At 47.7% G+C, this 8,216-nt stretch overlaps 1 pseudogene; it reads left to right on the top strand.

Moving 5' to 3' along the window:
- The window catches only part of LOC124660987, a 21,196-nt pseudogene extending 16,704 nt beyond the window's left edge, over nucleotides 1–4,492 (top strand).
- Nucleotides 4,493–8,216: the final 3,724 nt, after the last annotated feature.

The following is an 8,216-nucleotide window of genomic DNA, read 5'->3' as shown; positions in this document are numbered from 1 at the left end:
TTGACTCGATAAAATGTGCCATTCCAACAGCCGAAAAAGCACTCGACAATATATTCTCGGAACGCCAAAGTTGCGATCAATTTCCGAATGCCGCAAATTTGCGAAGGTAAGACCCCGGATCCGTTCGCTGGGCGTGGCATCGCCGAAGACTGCGCTTCCGCTACTTTTATCCGTATCAACAGATACGAAGAAAAATCCTAACGGACGCGTTAGGTACCCGATAAATTTTACTGGGACTCGATAGAATGGTAAGACCTTAAGCGGCGCCTGTCGAAGTTTGCACCAGTATCCCGAGGTCATGTCCAGGGACGTGATCTTGAAGTAGGTTTTTGCGGATTGCCACGAGAGCAGTTAACTAGTACCTGATCCGTCAGATGAACTAGCCCCAACTACCATTATCCCTGTACAATATAGAATTTTATGTGAAGAAATATAGGAAAGTTAAAGCTGTCGAATAAAAATAAATAGTGGAGATTTTCCCTGACTCTACGATTCAAGCAAAATCTCGGGGGCTACTGACATAGGCATCCCAAATGGGCCTGCCGAAGATAGTACCCGGGGTTTACTGAAGGCCCACTACCCGAAGAATAAGAAGATTCGGGAGCCCAAGATATATTAAGGAAAGTTAGAGTTGTAATAGAAAGTGTTATTTGTAATCTGGCGGGATGAGTTAGAAACCGTCCCGGACTCTGTAACTTGTACAAAACGAAACCCTCGGCTCCGCCTCCTATATAAAGGGGGAGTCGAGGGACGAAGAGATCATCGAATCATTGTTTACAAACCCTAGTTTTCATAATCGTCGAGTACTTTTCGGCTGAAACCTTCGAGATCTACTTGCCCTCTACTTCCAACTAAACCCTAGCCTTCAATCCATAGGCATTGACAAGTTGATACCTTGTCACTCTCCACCTCAAGAAGCAAACACTTGTGTGAACTGTGCATTGATTCCTACATACTTGCATATTGCATTTGTTATATTACTCTATGTTGACAATATCCATGAGATATATATGTTATAAGTTGAAAGCAACCGCTGAAACTTCATCTTCCTTTGTGTTGCTTCAATGCCTCTACTTTGAATTATTGCTTTATGAGTTAACTCTTATGCAAGACTTATTGATGCTTGTCTTGAAGTACTATTCATGAAAAGTCTTTGCTATATGATTCATTTGTTTACTCATGTCATTTACATTGTTTGGATCGCTGCATTCATTACATATGCTTACAATAGTATGATCAAGGTTATGATGGCATGTCACTCCGTAAATTATCTTTGTTATCGTTTACCTGCTCGGGACGAGCGTAAACTAAGCTTGGGGATGCCGATACGTCTCCGACGTATCGATAATTTCTTATGTTCCATGCCACATTATTGATGATATCTACATGTTTTATGCATACTTTATGTCATATTTATGCATTTTCCGGCACTAACCTATTAACGAGATGCCGAAGAGCCGCTGTCGTTGTTCTGCTGTTTTTGGTTTCAGAAATCCTAGTAAGGAAATATTCTCGGAATTGGACGAAATCAACGCCCAGGGGCCTATTTTCACACGAAGCTTCCAGAAGACCGGAGAGTCAACGAAGTGGGGCCACGAGGCGGCCAGATGGTAGGGCGGTGCGGCCCAAGCCCTGGCCGCGCCGACCTGTCATCTGGGCCCCTCATGTGGCCCCCTGACCTGCCCTTCCGCCTACAAATAGCCTTCGTCGCGAAACCCCCAGTACCGAGAGCCACGATACGGAAAACCTTCCAGAGACGCCGCCGCCGCCAATCCCATCTCGGGGGATTCAGGAGATCGCCTCCGGCACCTCGCCGGAGAGGGGATTCATCTCCCGGAGGACTCTACACCGCCATGGTCGCCTCCGGAGTGATGAGTGAGTAGTCTACCCCCGGACTATGGGTCCATGGCGTAGCTAGATGGTTGTCTTCTCCTTATGTGCTTCATTGTCGGATCTTGTGAGCTGCCGAACATGATCAAGATCATCTATCCGTAATGCTATATGTTGTGTTTGTTGGGATCCGATGGATAGAGAATACTATGTTATGTTGATTATCAATTTATATCTATGTGTTGTTTATGATCTTGCATGCTCTCCGTTATTAGTAGAGGCTCTGGCCAAGTTGATGCTATTAACTCCAAGAGGGAGTATTTATGCTCGATAGTGGATTCATGTCTCCGTGAATCTGGGGGAGTGAGAGAAACCTCTAAGATTATGGATGTGCAGTTGCCACTAGGGATAAAACATTGATGCTATGTCCGAGGATGTAGTTATTGATTACATTACGCACCATACTTAATGCAATTGTCTGTTGTTAGCAACTTAATACTGGAAGGGGTTCGGATGATAACCTCGAAGGTGGACTTTTTAGGCATAGATGCATGCTGGATAGCGGTCTATGTACTTTGTCGTAATGCCCAATTAAATCTCACAATACTCATCATATCATGTATGTGCATGGTCATGCCCTCTCTATTTGTCAATTGCCCAACCGTAATTTGTTCACCCAACATGCTATTTATCTTATGGGAGAGACACCTCTAGTGAACTGTGGACCCCGGTCCATTCTTTACATCTGAAATACAATCTACCGCAATTGTTCTACCGTTCGCTGCAAACAATCATCATCCACACTATACATCTAATCCTTTGTTACGAGCAAGCCGGTGAGATTGACAACCTCACCTGTTTCGTTGGGGCAAAGTACTTTGGTTGTGTTGTGCAGGTTCCACGTTGGCGCCGGAATCCCTGGTTTTGCGCCGCACTACATCTCGCCGCCATCAACCTTCAACGTGCTTCTTGGCTCCTACTGGTTCGATTAAACCTTGGTTTCATACTGAGGGAAAACTTGCCGCTGTACGCATCACACCTTCCTCTTGGGGTTCCCAACGGTCGCGTGCTGTACGCGTATCACCCCCTAGTGTGTCACCGCCTCGTCGCCCTTCCGACTCCGCCTCTTCGCCTATAAAAAGGTCACTGGCCTAAATCTTCGATACGGAAAAGCCACGGCACGAGAAACCTTCCAGAGCCGCCGCCATCGTGAAGCCAAGATCTGGGGGACAGGAGTCTCTGTTCCGGCACGCCGCCGGGACGGGGAAGTGCCCCCGGAAGGCTTCTCCATCGACACCGCTGCCATCTCCACCGCCATCTTCATCACCGCTGCTTGTCTCCCATGAGGAGGGAGTAGTTCTCCATCGAGGCTAAGGGGCTGTACCGGTAGCTATGTGGTTAATCTCTCTCCCTATGTACTTCAATACAATAATCTCATGAGCTGCCTTACATGATTGAGATTCATATGATGATGCTTGTAATCTAGATGTCATTATGCCGCTCAAGTGGATTTTACTTATGTGATCTCCGGAGACTCCTTGTCCCACGTGTGTAAAGGTGACAGTGTGTGCACCGTGTGGGTCTCTTAGGCTATATTTCACGTAATACTTATTCACCGAGTTATGATTTGAGTTGGATGTCTCTATGAAATTGTGGTGTGTTAGTACCTCCTGTGAATGCTCAAAGTGACAGCGTGGGGTGTTCATTAGTACTTGGGAATACATCTTTAAGGTTTGCCTACATGATGAATTAGAGTTCGTTATCTTTCCAATGAGTAATTCAGAATAGCATAGTGAGGTGCTTATTTATATTCCTTTATGATTGCAATGTTGAGAGTTTCCACTAGTGAAAGTATGATCCCTAGGCCTTGCTCCTAAATACTGCTATCGCTGCTTGTTTACTGTTCTACTGCATATGTACTGCCTGCAATATTACCACCATCAACTACACGCCAGTCCTGGACAGCAAAGCACTTTTCTGGCGTTGTTGCTACTGCTCATACTTATTCATACCACCCGTATTTCACTATCTCTTCGCCGAACTAGTGCACCTATTAGGTGTGTTGGGGACACAAGAGACTTCTTGCTTTGTGGTTGCAGTGGTTGCTTGAGAGGGATATCTTTGACCTCTTCCTCCCTGAGATCGATAAACCTTGGGTGATCCACTTAAGGGAAACTTGCTGCTGTTCTACAAACCTCTGCTCTTGGAGGCCCAACACTGTCTACAAGAATAGAAGCACCCGTAGACATCAGACGTCCTCTCCGTCAAGGAGTTCCCCAAGAAGCTCCTCCTCGCGCACCTCCCGGAGGACTTCGACATCATCTGCACGCACCCCATGTTCGGGCCGGAATTGGCGGGCGGCGGTTGGGCCGGCCACCCGTTCGTGTTTGACAGGGTCCGCGTTGGCGACTGCCTGGCCCGCCGCGCGCGCGCCGAGGCGTTCCTCGGTGTCTTCGCGCGCGAGGGGTGCCGCATGGAGGAGATGTCCTGCGCCAGGCACGACGAGCTCGCCGCCGCGACGCAGTTCCTCACGCACACCGTGGGGAGGATGCTTGCCTTGCTCGATCTCAAGCCGACGCCCATCGACACCAAGGGATATTGTTTCCAAAAGACAATTCTTTGTTGCCTTCATCGCTGGATGGAGCATAGCGACTTCTCCTGAGAATGGACCCACATTCCAGTTATATATGTGTTGGTTATCCTTACCTTTAGAGGTCTTCCTTTTCTTGTTTGATGGCATGTTTGCAATACCCATGGTTGTTCAAGGAATAAGCTACCCTAGAGAATGTAAAATTTAAGTTGTTGATTTCACACAATTACCAAATTACTTTTCATTAAGTTCTAACCGACCACCAAAATTGTAAAATAACAATTGATAACTGCTTGCATGTGCATCTACTCCTGTTTCCATATGACTCATTTTTTAAGGGTAAGTAAGTTTTTTCATATATGATACCTGAGAACTTAATTGCATTGGAATTGCAAGACCCGCTAAGCCATAGGTTTAGAGTATATACCATATGGGAAGTTTAAATCGCTTCCCAGCTTAGGATCACTTAACTGACTAGTTGTTATCTTCTATGGTGTCTTCGTGTGAGCCGGTTCTGCAGCGTAGCTGGTCGACGATTCTACGCTGGTTGGGCGGCTTCGTGTGAGGACGGCGTGGCTGGTGGGCAGTTCTGTAGTGGTTCGGCGGATTTGTGTGAGGGGGGCGCCGTTCCGCGGCGTGAGCGCGAAGGGGACATGTTCATGGAGGACTTGTTTAGTGCCCGATGATGACCACAATGAGCCGTTCAGCGGGCGGGCTGGCAATTGTTTTAACGTTGATGATGAACTGTTTTGATCCAGTGGATGTAAATTGTACGGTCAAGATCATTTGGATCGCCCCACTCAGGGTCTTTTTGTACTGGTATAGAAAACCAAAATGTTAATACAATGCTAATCATTTCCAACAAAGTCCATAAACCTGATATAGTTTACCAACACACACTTAAATAACCAATCATCGTATTTAACACCCGCACGACTAACATAAACCTAGTTGTCTTCTATGTCGGTCATGTATAGGGAAGCTTCTTGCTCTTTGCATTTCTGAATCACCTCAGAGCAAGAATAGTTAAAAATGACCACCCTAAACACATTTGGCTTCACTACTTGAAAGTGAGGAAGTACCCTATCATAACACGGTGATCAATGGCAAAATTTGTTTACTCGTTGGAATCCTTCAGCCTTATTTTCCACTCGTAGCCAGTTTTGGTCTTAGTGTGATTGTTATCGGGACATCCCTAACCTAGGTGTTATTAGCGCCTTGCGGAAGAGGGTAGGAGAAAGCTCCTCATGGAAGTGTACAATCTTTGCCGGCCTTGCTCCCTCTCAGCCTCTTGCTATAGCTTCTTTCTCTAGGAACCTCGACGAGGATCTCAACCTTCAGCTTCAAGTACTTCAAAAATTGAAAGGAGATAATCAGCAATGCAAATACATTTTAACAGGGAAAGCCTTATTCTGACCCTTGAGGCCTTGAACACACAGTGTGCAATAGTTTAATCATCAGCACTAGAACAATAAAGAACAATGAAGAACAGTTAGCCATAATTGATAGTTCAAAGCAATAAACATTAATAAAAAAACTACCTTATAATAATAAGCACAAAAAAAACCACAAAGATGGTCCTATCGTACCAAAATAATACATAGATAGTGTACTAGTACATGGTTTGTGGATCGCTTTAACTAAACTGTGCCACTGTTTAGTCATCCGCTAATGCAAAAAAGTAAACAACAAAATAATGTGTGTCATACTAGCAAGCACACATATTTCAATAGATGATCCCCCCTTAGCATAGGTAGCATGTGTGTTTGTAGATAAATCATAATTGGCATATACGACCAAATGAATCATCAAACCAAAAACAATAATTGTCCCCAAAATCAACAACAAATGAAACTCTATGCAGTCAAGTCCAATCAAATTAAGGGGACAATTCAAATACGAATCTGCACATTAACCTATCTTAGACTAGTGGTAAGTGAAAGCCGAATATTACGAAGAAAGAAATTTTTAGAATTGAGGGTGAAGGTGTGATAGCCGGTATGTGTGACAGGGAGAGAAGCACCATTGCCTACTATGATTATATGTGCTGAAAAGGGGACGGAGGAGGAGAGAATACCGTGATCGGATGCCATATGAGACGAGGCGCCGGAGTCCATGACCCACTCCTGGCCGCTAGGAAGCTGCATGTTCTGGAGAGCTGTAAGAAGAGCTGGGTCGATCTGTTGTTGCTGTTGCGGCTGGTGGGCGATCATCATGTTGTTGGCGGGCTGCTGGTAGCATGTGGCGGTGTAGGCCTGGTATGGTGGCAGAGCTGGTCGAGGCCCCAAGACGCCGGGGGTCGGGGCGCGCCAACGGGGCTGCCATGTGGAGGGCATCGCAGGCTGCTGCTGCTGTAGTTGATGAGCGCGCGTAGGGAGGCCGGTCCAGGGATTAAACATCTAAGGACTGTTGCTGTCACGGCCGCGGCCGCGGCCACCGCCACGTCCACGGCGGCCTCCGTTGCCACCACCCCGGCCAGGCTGGAAGGGCGAAGGAGCGCGCAGAGAAGGAGGACCGCTTCCATGGCCGGTGGGAGGAGGGGCGCCCCCGGCGTGCGGTATGTTGCCGTCGTTGGGAAGCACGCTGTTGCCGCTGGCCTAGAGCGTGGTAGATGCCGCGTGCTTGGCATCAGTCTTCTTTTGCGCCTCCTCGAGGACCAGGCGGAGCGCGTCTGCATGAACGTGGGGAACGGCACCTGGTAGGGAATGAAGGAGCGGAGGTGGTTGTATTGCTCGTTGAGGCTGCGTAGAACCGTGAGGACGAGGGTGTCATCCGAGATCTTCTCACCAACATCACCGAGAGCATCGGCAAGAGATTTTAGCTTGGCGCAGTAATCATGGACACTCATGTCGCCTTGTGGCGTGTTGCGAAATTCCGCGTCAAGGGCGAGGGCGCGGCTTTTCTTGTTGTCGTGGAAGAGGTTGGCGATGGAGTCCCAGATCTGTCGCGCCGTCGAGCCAGGGGATATGACGATGCCAAAGAGCTCGGGTGAGATCGAGCCGTAGATCCAGGAGAGGACGGTGAAGTCGTCACGCGCCCAATCGGAGGTGGGGGAGGTGTCCGAAGGCGTGGCCTCGGCGTTACCGGTGACGTGGCTGGTGAGACCATAGCGGCCGAGGGCGACAAGGAAAGAGCTCGCGCCACTTGATGTAGTTGGAGTCCTGCAGATCAAGGGTGATGGCGACGATGGTCTTGACAGAGGAGACGTAGGTGGAGGGGTTTTGGGGAGGGTTGCTGTCGATGGCCTTGCCCATCTCGGCAGCACGGCGATCGAGCTCGTCCTTGCGCGTCTGAAGAAGGGATTCACGCTGCTTCAGCTCGGCTTCGAGCTTGGTGATCTCGTCCGGAGTCATCGCGACAGCGGGGTATGTGGTAGGGTTTCGAAAAATCTAGGGTTTAGAGGGGGGTAGGATCGGCTGGTGCTCTGAGACCATGAAAGCCGAATAGAACTTGAGGCTGCGTGATGAAAGTCACGGCCTCCCCCCTCATATATTTATATGCCAAAGAGATACAAGTACAAGGCAATTACAATACATATCCGTATGTAGCTAGGAGTCTTGGAGTCTACTCCAAGGCGGCGTGGACGCCGTGTCCTTCTCCTTATCTAACAGTAAGCACATATATAATACAAGTGCAGTCGAACTAATACACGCCGTATCAAACACTAAATAGTAAAGATTGGCCTAATTGGCAGATGAAACCTCATATAGTGAACTACAATCAAATCGATTCATACACATATCTACACATTATAACAACTTTTTAAAGAGCTAACCAACAAATACTTCTGTAGCTA

Source organism: Lolium rigidum, chromosome 1 (assembly GCF_022539505.1).
Source record: "Lolium rigidum isolate FL_2022 chromosome 1, APGP_CSIRO_Lrig_0.1, whole genome shotgun sequence".
NCBI classification, from domain to species: domain Eukaryota; kingdom Viridiplantae; phylum Streptophyta; class Magnoliopsida; order Poales; family Poaceae; genus Lolium; species Lolium rigidum.
This window is presented reverse-complemented; position numbering and strand designations above follow the sequence as displayed.